We start from the raw sequence: 12,500 nt of genomic DNA on the forward strand, positions 1-12,500 counted from the left end.
CTATTTGGTGTATGTGTAGGCAAAGGGAAAATGAACCGTAGCCAGAGAGAAGGATACAATGTAGTACTGTCTGGCCAGTCAAAGGACCCCATAACTCTCTAGCGGTAGTATCTCAACGGGTGGTTGGTGCCCTGGCCAACCTACTACCTATATGTATGTATATATATATATATATATATATATATATATATATATATATATATATATATATATACATAATGTGTATATATATATATATATACATAATGTGTATATATATATATATATATATATATATATATATATATATATATATATATATATATATATATCGCATTTATCATTTTAGCATCCCGTTTCATTAATACGAGTAAAATTAACTGACCTGGAAAGGTTAACAAACCACAATTAAAAACTTGCAATAATTTTCAAAATGGAAAATGTGAGGGATTTTAATGTTACACGAGTATGGGGCAATAAACACCATTTGCATAAAATTTTAGTTTATTCTGTCATCATTAAAGCAAAGGAATATGGAATAAAAGAATGAAACTCATAGAAAAAAAGTTTGTGTCGTAATGCTCTAAATTAATAAATATCCAAATGTATTTCAAAATATCATTATAAAATGAGGTTTAATAGCATAGTTTTTATATAATCTTATTTCAAGAAACATCGATAATATCTTGTAAATAATAACCATTCAATCATCCTAAAATTCAAAAACACTCATAGGGTCATAATTCCAGTACTCTCTCTCTCTCTCTCTCTCTCTCTCTCTCTCTCTCTCTCTCTCTCTCTCTCTCTCTCTCTCTCTCTCTCTTAAATACAAATAACTGAGCACAAATATATAAAAAGAATTTAAAAGCAATTTATATTTTTGCTAATGATACAAACCTGGATACTTTAATTAGGAAGATTGCTTCAGCGGGAGCTAGAGAAGGTCGTTAAATCTAGGATAACGATCAGTTATCCAACTTGTGAGGGCGCAGGGTGATCTAGAGCAGCGTTTTACAAGCCCTTTTTAATGCCGCCCACAGCAAGAACCACAGTTTGTAATGCGAACCATAATACTCAGTCGTAAAAAAAATATCAGTAAGTTCTTTTAATTGGCATCGTCAATGTATATGTATATTTTTTATGATCAGCATATTGTTTTATTTATTTGTATGAATAAAATATTACATTTAGAAGAACAAATATGAAGGAAATTCCAACAAAAAGGTAAAGTACATAATGTTAGGGAAATAAAAAACAAACATTTAATGAGATGATTTGTTCATAAATGGCTGTTTCAATATGACACAGAAGACAATGTTACATGAATATCAAGTGCAGTTTTGAGCTTGTTTCTGTCCTTAGTCTTTAATTAAGTTAATATGAAAAATCCCAGTTCACGCAAGTAGGCAGTTGTTAAAGGTAATAGTAGTGGATATTCCCTTTTGTTCTTAACCCAAAATGAGAGCAAATTCTATTCTCAAAAAATGTCTCTTAAGTGTAAAGAAAATCAAAATATATATTCTATCCAAAGTATTTTCTTCAGTGGTTAAAATTTCAATTCAGGCAAATAATTATTAAAGCTTTGAGACAGGAAAGTGAGATCTGACAAAATCTCTAGATAATATGTTGTTGTCGACAACATTCTCAGCAATGTGTTGTAACAATGTTGGAAACATAAAATAGGTATGATGATTATCTTTAAGTCTTCCTTACCATACCCTCAATGAGAGAGAGAGAGAGAGAGAGAGAGAGAGAGAGAGAGAGAGAGAGAGAGAGAGAGAGAGAGAGAGAGATTGTCCCTAGTCTTTGGCAAAATCTTGAAATTGTTTTGACCGCAATAACATTCATTTTTTATTTGTATAATACACTCATTACATGCTGTACTATTGTTTGATTAGTAAAGACTGCCTTTCCATGGAAGAAATCAGTGAAAACCTAGCCACGATTTCTGAGTGCTCAGCAATATTTAAAGTTGTTCATATTCTTAACTTTGCTTTTATTTGCGTATTTTTTATTCCCTTAATTTTTTGTCACGACCAATTTCATTTTTCATGCGACCCACAGTTTGAAAAACGCTGATCTAGAGAGCTTCATTTTTAACCATTCGGCCTGGAACTTAGATGGATGGTTAGAGAAGGAACTTTGATTAAGGACTCGGGTTTGTATGGCTAAGAAAAAGCACATATTACTTGAAAGAATTATGATGTGTTCCTACGTAACATACAAACCCTTGTCCTTTAAATTAGCTAGATTATATTCATGGTGAATTGTTAGCCCTTAGAACCTAACTGGATTGTACATTTTCTTCCCTAAAAGCGACCATCACTTGACCTAAAGAGGAGCTAAGAGGTGACTAATAATCTCGTACCTATCTTTCGTAACGATTAAAGGGTCTGGCCTATACATGGGTGTGTGTGCTCGATCAAAATAGAAAAGAAGAGAGACAGTCATTCTACCATTTATTCCAGTTACATCTACATGTTACCATAGACGGGATGCACATGTCCCCTGTGGGATCTGGGCTGGTTACGGAACTACTTGAGTAGCGACCACAGAGCCAAGCACAAAGTTGTCCAGGGACTTGTGGATATACTTTGATAAGTAAAATGATCTGAAGGTGGTCGCCCTTCCCAGGCTATGGCATTCAGCACCTTCATGCTGACTGGTTTCTTTTCAAAGATACCTGGTACCTTGATCCTCTCATTAGTCTAGGTGCACACTTTACAGATCATCTCCCAAAGCCAAAAATAGACCATAATCCTGGAGAGCGCTGTTAAAGTCCTGCCACTGCTAATGAAAAGTCTCTGGTACCTAGGCCTATGGTGTCGCGTCCTTTTCAGATAGCTCTGCAAAGCCCTCAAGGGACAGAAAAGCATATCCTCTTGATCACCACCTGATGTTTCCTGAAGGGAGAAGACGGGGAAGGATTGGAGAGAGACTCAAACATGTGTTCCTGCACTGCCAAGCTCTGGGTTTTGGCCATGAACTTAGGCACAAAACTGAAGGAGACCTTCACCCATCAGTGGTGGTGACTAAACAAAAGAGTCCGTGCAACTTCCCTACTATCTTCACCGATTCTAAGGCTAGCAAAAAGTTTTGAGAGTCAGATCTCTGTCTGAAGACCTTAATGGCTTATAGGTGGTACGTGTAAGGGCCTTGGGGACATGGGTCAAGTCCCACTCTGGGGTTCTTTCATAACTGCGATTGAGGTGCTTTTCTTGGTTAAAGAAGACAAGGAAATCTGTTATCTGTGTTAAGAGTTGCTCCAACCATAAAATTATCCCCTAAACAACACCAATTACAAAAGATTGTTAATTTTTCCCGGTAGACAGATGCATGGTATCTCTGTGATATCCAGAAATATCCTGTGCAGTCCCTCACAAAAACCCCTATGCTCGGAGGAGATGCTGAGTAGCCTCCACCCGCAAAGAACTAAGAACTTCCGGGATTGGTGGCGTCTCTGAAGGTGCACCTGAAATAGAAGCCTAGGCAACTGCAATAAGTCTCTGGGCCTCGATCAGAAGAACCAACGGATCAGAATACCACTTGCATGGGGGCAATTTTGGAGCCACGAGGGTCATTCTGGTGTAATCAAGCTAAACAGATGAAATGAGTATGCATCAAGGTGATCCCAAGGGTGTTGGAAGGTATCTTCGAATATTGCCCATGCATCTGTAAAGGGAGAGTAAAACATAGGGATCTTCATGTTTTGCTTGGTGACAAATAGGTCGATTCCCGGAGAGCCTCATAAGATAAGAAGCCTTTCTGTAACACAGGGATGTAGGGAACACTGCTCTTTTACAACCTGTCTCTTGCCCTAAATGTACCTTGCTGACAATTCTAAGGAGTGAAACACTGCCAAGATGTACATCCGGTTTGTTAGCTCACAAACAGGGCATGAGTCTGTGACTCTTGCCTGTCGATGTAGGCCACATTGATGGTTTTGTCGCTTATCACAACTACTGAGGGCCTCCTCAAACGTTCTTAGGATATTTGCAGTGCTATGTAAAACATTTTAGAGGACATTGATGTGCAGATGCCTTTTTTCTCTGGTCAAACATCTGAGAGGATCAGGTCATTTAGGTGTGCTCCCCATCCCTCTTTTGACGCATCTGAGAGCAGTTGAATGTCTGAAGGTAGAGACTCGAATTGGAGTTTCCTAGTGAGATATTCATAGTCAAGCCACTAGGTCAAATCATCCCGAACTTCCTGCTCCATTGGAACAGGTTGGATTGAAGGATAACTATGGCTGATCAGTAATCATTCAGACACCACTGAAGGGATCCATGGTGGAACCAGTTTTTACTACAAGGAAAGGTGACAAAGAAAACTCTGGAAACGTTGAGCTGGTACTTCTGTCGTGAACAGAAACGGTCGAACAACCTTTCTGGGCCTGCTGACGCGATCGTCTGAATGAAAGACTCTCTGCTGCCATGTCTATCAACATGCCCTGATACTTCAATCTCTCCCTGGGTATGATATTTAACATCTCCCAGTTTACCATAATTCCCAGATTATGGCAAAGAGAAAGAATCTGGTCTTAATCCTGTAGCAACTGCTTATCTAAGGAGGCCACTATCAGCCAATAGTTGTGATACATCAACAAATGTACCCCTTACGAATGGGCCTAAGCTACCACCGAGATGAACACCTGACTAAAGACCTGGGGCTACTTTTGTGAACACTTGATAAAAAGGCACATGAAGGCATGTGTCCTTCATATCTACCAAAAGAATGAAGTCTCCCTCTTTGACATACGATAATACAAAATCTTACTGTTTCTTTCCCGAACTTTGACAAACAAACTTGTTCAGAGGAGAGATGTCGATGACAGTCTCTCCAGTCACCTTCTCCACATGCAGGAACTGACTATAGAAGTTCAGACTCTTCTTAAATGATTTCCAGAACATTCCTCTACAAAATACATTCCACCTTCGGCCAGGGCTCCCGGGGATGTTGAATGACCCAACGGAAACTATATCAGCAACTGAAAAGGTAGCAAGTCCCAAAGGAGACTCACTACCCAAGACTCGGCTCTATGTATCTGCCAAGTTGCCCAGTGGCGAAGCAGGCATCGCCGTATTCTCGACAGGAAGTGTCTTTCTTTCCCTCTTATCTTCCTAATGCTGCTCATCATGGAAGGACCAGGCTAGGGTGCTCGAAAATTAGGAATGCACAGGCTCTTTTCGGGAGGAGGTTGTGGGCGGTGCTGCTAGGGTCCCTTTGGTAGAGAAACTACATCCTCCCAAATTACTTGCAGGAAAACTTGTGGACTATCTCATAATGGTGTAAATGCAAATAGAGGCTTCAAAGACATAGGTAAAACTGAGTAATGATGGTTATATTCTGAGTATGGGCACAGGGCTTTTCATCGATCCCAATCAAGGAGACTTGGCCACCCCAAGGGTTGTTTGCCCCTGAATGTTTGGTTTCTGCTGCCTTTGATGGGCCATGACTATAGAAGGAGATGTTACCTTGGTTCAGGGTGTCCTAGAAAGCAGTCCTCCAAAATTCTACCACGGTCTGCAAATGAATCTTAAGGAGAGACATGGCCCCATCTCACTGACGAGTTCCTCAATGACAATGCCACTCCAGGATAGCATGTTTTGAGAAATGAGAGATCACCATGTCCTGCCTTTGCTCAACCCTGTTAGGCCACTGGTGACCTAGGGAGGTCACAAACTTCCCATCAGACAGCACAGGGTTCTTGTACTTTTCCAAAGACTCCAGCTATGATAACCTTTTTGTCACTGCACCTTACAACTGGTTAAGCCAGGAGACAGAGTGTTGAGAGCCCAGATATGACACCTCTATGGCCACCGACTCAGTTGGGCAATCGTCAGTGCACACACCGACGGGCCAACATGCTGACTAGCAGACACAGCGGTATCAGAAGTGTAGGACCTCCGCCACCTGGAGAAGGTGATGGTGGAGGTGTCAAGATCTTACTTGACTGACTGGACCCGAACAAATTCTCAGTTGCACAGATCTGATCGTCAATTCAATCCAAAGCAACAAAATCACCAAGATCCGACCATGGCAACTACAAAGAGGGCCTCGATTCTTGAGGAGCACCAAAGTGACGATTAACGAACAAAGTTTCTCCCAGATGGAGGTGCCAATGTGGTCTCCCCCAGGCCAATGCACTCACGGATAACGGAAAGGATAGTCACAAACGAGCTCTCCGACTCTGCATAGTCTGCCTCCTCATACAAGTAGCATAAAAAGTAAAATTTATACAATCATGTATTAGAAAAATGATGAATATAGTTGCATATAATTCAAGTAAGTATTAATTTACTTTGATTATTTCTTATGAGTTAACTATAAAAAACCATAGTTTTTCCAAATAAATCTTTTCAATACAAAAAAAAAAAAAAACATTATATTGCAGAAACATTATATATTCCCCTTCATCGCAAAGTATACTTTTATTTACCCATTCATCAACTGTAAGAAATTTCCTCATTATTACCAAACCCATAGTTTATAATATTGAATCTTTTCTTATTATCTTCCATAAAAAGGTAATCAAGAAGATACTCAATTTACCGCTGCTCATTACCTCACATAAAATAACTAAAGATAAAAAAATATCCTCGTTCACATTTAATACCTACTTTTGTGTTTTCTAAAAGTTTCCCATAGAACTTTTATCGATATGATTAGAACAATAATTACCCAAGCAAGATCTCTCTCTCTCTCTCTCTCTCTCTCTCTCTCTCTCTCTCTCTCTGACATATTAACCAACGTAATTATCAAAATCATTCAAAATGAACATTAAAATTATGAATAAAAGAGCATGAATCACACATTAGTCATATTTTCCATCCTGCATTAAAAGCATATTGACCTCCCAAATAGTTTTGATTCGAGCCAATCTCCATTATTCCGTTCTCATAGTGAAAATGGTGAATTCGAAATCGAGAACCGGAATGCATATAGGTGTTATTGGTTAGCTGTCATTTGTATGGTCGCTTTGCTCATATGTATTAATGTTTATTAATGGCAAATACTGTTTGACGCTAATACCAGATATCACAAGAGTAGATTTATCGATGCTCTTGGTAGTGATCAAATACAGTTGCGGATCACTATCCAGTTTGGTGTTATGGAAACTATAACTGGATATTGCATATCAGTTTTCATCGGGGTAATAAGCTTTAGATAGAATTAATGATTTAGAATATATGATAAATATGTGTATTCATTATATAGCATTCAAAGTCAATTAATAAGAGGATAGGCACGAGTATGATCTATTATTCATATATCAGTTTGAGATGTATTCGATTATTTTCAAATGACCAACTATAGTGTGCCGAAAATATTAGTTTCTCCATATTTCCGTAATTTGTATATTGTAACATTTTCAAGTAACTTATATTTTCATATCATCGCAATGTGAACAGAGATTTTCAAGAAGAGTGTGTACAGTATATGAGCGTTTAAATGTATGCTTTTAAGTATTGATAAAGTGAAATTAAAAATTTCTTCATTATGGATTTTTATCGTGTAATTAAAAGAAATACTTATAAACTTAAAATAAAGCAAAACTTCTCGACGACGTATTCATTTCTATTAGTGTTATATTGGTCCATCAATCTCAACAGAGTCCCCTGTTTGTAGGAATTACTTCAACCGAACGACCAAGCTGTTCCATACGCTTGCTGTAGTTTTTACTTGATTTCCATTTATCTCAGGCGAATATAACCACCCCAGTGTGTTCACTTCGTTGCTGCATGGAATACCCATTATGAAATTACCGGAAATTCGAGGTAATTCTCGTTAGAGGTGAGTGGTTGAGTCATTAAACCAGCGAAAGTAGGCAGGAAAAGGTATTGCGTTATTACTTCAGAGGCGATGAATTTTACTCGCAAATAGTCTTACAGAGAATGTTTTAAAGGTCTAACAGTCGCTCATTAATGTCAGACGAAAAGGAGAGGACAATGCTCTGAGAGACATTTTCCTAGAGCCTGGCCATATATACATTTGATCAGAGCTAAAGTCCCATCTCCATCAGGCTAAGACCAAGGGGTCCAGGCAATGGCTGCTGAGGACTCAGTAGGTAGACCTATAGCCTCCAATAAAACTCTCCATCCCTAAATCACAAGGATGGGGAAGTAGCTGACACTTCTAGAAACCATCGAGCTCGAGAGGGTCTTCAACTCCTGTCTAGCGAATTGCCAGTTAGGAATATTTCCAACAGGGTACCACAAGCCTTTCTTGTTTAGGGTGGTGGGGGACTGGTTGATGTTAACAATTTTAGCCATAATTGGGTAATGTTTATAATTCCTCCATGTAAAGCATGATACATATTTCAATATTTCATCCAGACATTTCAACATTTAAGTTTTTGGCAGCTATGGAGCGTAGGCATTTTTCGCAAACGTTGTATAAAAGGAAATAGCTATGTCAATGATTTCGATTGGTCTGATATAGATATTTTCAGTAATAAAAGAAGTTATCAACATACTGATAGATATGTTTGAAATTTCTGACTGCTAAAATACTCATTAATCAATGATTTTACCCAATGTAAATTTAGTATATCACGCAATTACGCATGTCCTAGCACAGAGAAACCAGCAATATATATATATATATATATATATATATATATATATATATATATATATATATATATATATATATATATATTTCTTTCAATATCTTTTATTATTCGTTTTTATTTCCTGCTTTCACATATGACCTTCAGCACACGGTCACATGTGCGATTGTATTTTATCATATCACGAAACTAATATTTTAGATATCATATATTCAGCGATAGTGATAATCCCTCAAAAAGGAATATTCTTGTTTATTTATATCCGTTAAGGAACAAAAGGTGAACTACTCAATGATAATGTTACTGTCGAAATATGATTGCATCGGAAATTTAAACATTATTTATTATTATTATTATTATTATTATTATTATTATTATTATTATTATTATTACTATTATTATTATTATTATTATTATTATTATTATTATTATTATTATTACAAGCTAAGCTTTAACAGGGAAAAATAGTCCAGTAAGGATAGGTAACAAAGAAAAAATAAACAACTAGAGAAGTAATGACCAATCAAAATAGAATATTTTAAAAACAGTAACAGCATTAAATTACATCTTTCATACATAAACTATAAAAACTTCCAAAACACAAGAGGAAGGGAAACAAGATAGAACAGCATGCTTGAGTGTACCCAAAGCAAGATAACTCTAATCTAAGACAGTGGGAGGTAATGGTACAGAATTGAATTGAATATAGGATTTAGGCATTAAGCCAAGCACTGGGGCATCAAAGGCCATTCAGCGCTATAGGTAATGGTACAGAGGCTATGGCACTATCAGAGACTAGAGAACAATGGTTGGTTTTTGGAGGGTCCTTCGCCTAGAAGAGCTGCTTACCATGGCTAAGTAGTCTCGTCTACCCTTACTAAGAAGAGAGTAGCCACTGAACAATTATAGTGCAGTAGATAACCTCTTGAGCGAAGAAGAATTGTTTGGTAATATCAGTGTTGTGAGGTGTATGAGGACAGAAGAGCACGAGAAAAGAATAAGGCAGACTATTCGGTGTATGTGAAGCCAAAGGAAAAATGAGCCGTAACATACTACCTCTACTGCTCTGGCAAACCCATAAAAATACATTTACAAATTTTATAAAGAATAGTTACAAGAGTCTCCATTTTCAGTACTCTGTCTACGGATACTGCGCTTACTGAACGATCCAGAATTAGAATAAAAAAAAAAAAACGTTAATGTTGACCGAACTATACGTAAGTTTCACATCGTACGTCTCGTACTGTATAGTGTGCAGTGTACATAACTAATACAATGATGAACAGCTTTGCATGTATATTTTGCGAGGTTATCTTCCTAGAACATAAATCCCAAATTTATCGCCAAACCATTGTCAGTATTATCATGCAGGTCCCTGATTCCCCTTTGGCCTTTCAACCCTTACTCTGCCATCCATTTTGAATTATAGCCTACCTTGATTTTGATTCAATATAAGAAGTCAATATCCTTTCAATTTTCAAAATCCAAATACTGTTCGTTTTCATTATGATAATTATTTATGACATATTTTCATTTTCAGGATGCCAGGAATATGGAGAAGGCCTTACTTTGGGTGAAGTGGCTGGCTGATACTTACTTTTTTGCAGCTGATTTTATGGGTGTTCTTGATCTTAGGTACTTTGTGATCAGAGAACAATACTAATTGTTAATCAAATGAAGTCTTATCAAATTCATTTGCAATTTAATATAAATAAGGCGAGAGAAACTTTTGAATGCTGCTTAATTAATGATAAAGGCAGTGCATCCGTTTTAGATTTTCAATGACAAAATCACGTCAATTTTTTATGGTTTTTTTGGCCGCTGAACCGAAAATGTCCCCAGATTTTGTACCATAAATCTGGTCACTCGTTTGAAAGTTTTGGTCCCCTGAAATTCAGCGACTTTAGTTAGAAATTCGACCCACTGGAACTTCAAACCTACCAATCTTGAAAACTGAGAATTTCCACAAGTTTTATTGATATAGAATTATTTTTTTATTCTAAGCAAATCAAATAATATTAGACGGAATTATATTAAAAAATAGATTTTGAACTTCTGGGTTACTGTTACCTTGACCTTAACCTTGACCCTATGCGATCCAAATTCTAAAGGGACCTCCTGCTTGATAATCTGAAGTAAATCTGTCAAGTAATTTTTTCCGTAAAGTTGTTAACAGCAAACTATAAAACGAACGAACAAACAAACACACAAACAAGGAAATTCAACAAAAATGATACCCCTCGCCCACTTCGGTAAGGATGGGGTAATAAAGAAGTGCCCGATATAAGTATTTGTTGATGTGTAAATAAAATATATATACAATTGATTTTTTAAAAGATCACAAAATAATAAGTTCACTTTATTAAAAGAATTGCTTAATTAGAGGGTGAACGTAAAAATATGATCCTCTCCTTTTCTCTTCTATTGAAATCCTAACTCTCAAAACATCAGGAAATCTATAGAAAAGTTAAGGGCCGATGGCTGCAATTTGATCATAGCAAATAAAAAAAAACTATCGGGTGGAAAAAAAATAAAAATTGTAAAAAAAATAGATAATTCATTCAGGTGTCTGAATAGAGATTTGATCCACCTGAGGTCAGCAAATAAATTAAGATGTTCAGAACTGGACGCTGAGGAGAACGAACGGTCCTTCATTAGGAGATGTGAGTCGTGGGTTATCGGGATATTATCCTCCTATCTTTGCTGAAATCCCACAAAAAACAATTTTTTTTTTTTTGTGTAGGAAATCGTCGATACCTTCAATGTGAAGAAGCAATTCAAGTCTACTCGAATTAGAGACATTCTACTTTAATGGCATAAATTATATGTCTGGCTTCTGGTAGGATTTTAGTTGTCTGGTCATGCAAAAAGAAAATTAATGAAGAAGAGGCTACTTAGCACATTGAATTAAAATTTACCAATTATACTACTGAATAAGATAAGGATTCATTTCAGGATATTCATACCGATATAGACAATTTATATTACTACCCATTATAATTCAATCAGTTTTCATATGATAACGTAAAGATAATATTTTAGGTCTGTGAAGCGATATATCTAATGAAATGTGTATATCCACTAGCCATATGTATATATGTATATCAATAGTAACCTAATAATTTATTAATTTGATATTAGTTTCGGCAATATCATTCTTGTAAACTTAAAATCCTATGTCCGATTATGTACTATTACTATCCTAAATATAGGTTAATACATTAAACCTTATTGATATGCAAATCTATTGAAGCCTGAATAACCACATTACGTAATGTAAACATTGCGCTCATTTGCATACCGATACAGAGATGGTGAACTGGTCACATTTAACGAAAGTCTTTTTCTTGTCATTATTATTGCTATCATTATCATTATCATTATCAAAAGCCTGCTTGTGGGCCGAGCTAGAAATACAGAGTAATACGACGGTAGAATCTAAATATCGATGAAGAAAATATCAGGAACAAAACAAATTACAAAAATAGAAATAACTGGGAAAACTTTCATGAACAACAATTTCCTGTGCAGCAATTTCCACAAGTCTTTTTGAAAGACGAATGAAATGGTTGATGAAATCTTATTTTTACAGGTTGGGTTAGTTTAGGGAGAAATGTGTCATTATTATTGTTATTATTATTATTATTATTATTATTATTATCCAAGATACAACCTTAATTGGAAAAGCAAAATGCTATAACCCAAGGGTTCCAACAGGGAAAAAATAGCCCAGTGAGGAAAGTAAAAAACAACAACAATAACACTACTACTACTACTACTACTACTACTACTACTACTACTACTACTAATAATAATAATAATAATAATAATAATAATAATAATAATAATAATAATAATAATAAAGGAAAAATAAAACATTCAGCTATAAAAATACGCAGGAGCACAACACTATGGGAGGATATTCGATTCTAGGCCTGAATTTTCCATT

This window comes from Palaemon carinicauda, chromosome 2 (genome assembly GCF_036898095.1).
Source record: "Palaemon carinicauda isolate YSFRI2023 chromosome 2, ASM3689809v2, whole genome shotgun sequence".
Classification (NCBI taxonomy): Eukaryota; Metazoa; Arthropoda; class Malacostraca; order Decapoda; family Palaemonidae; genus Palaemon; species Palaemon carinicauda.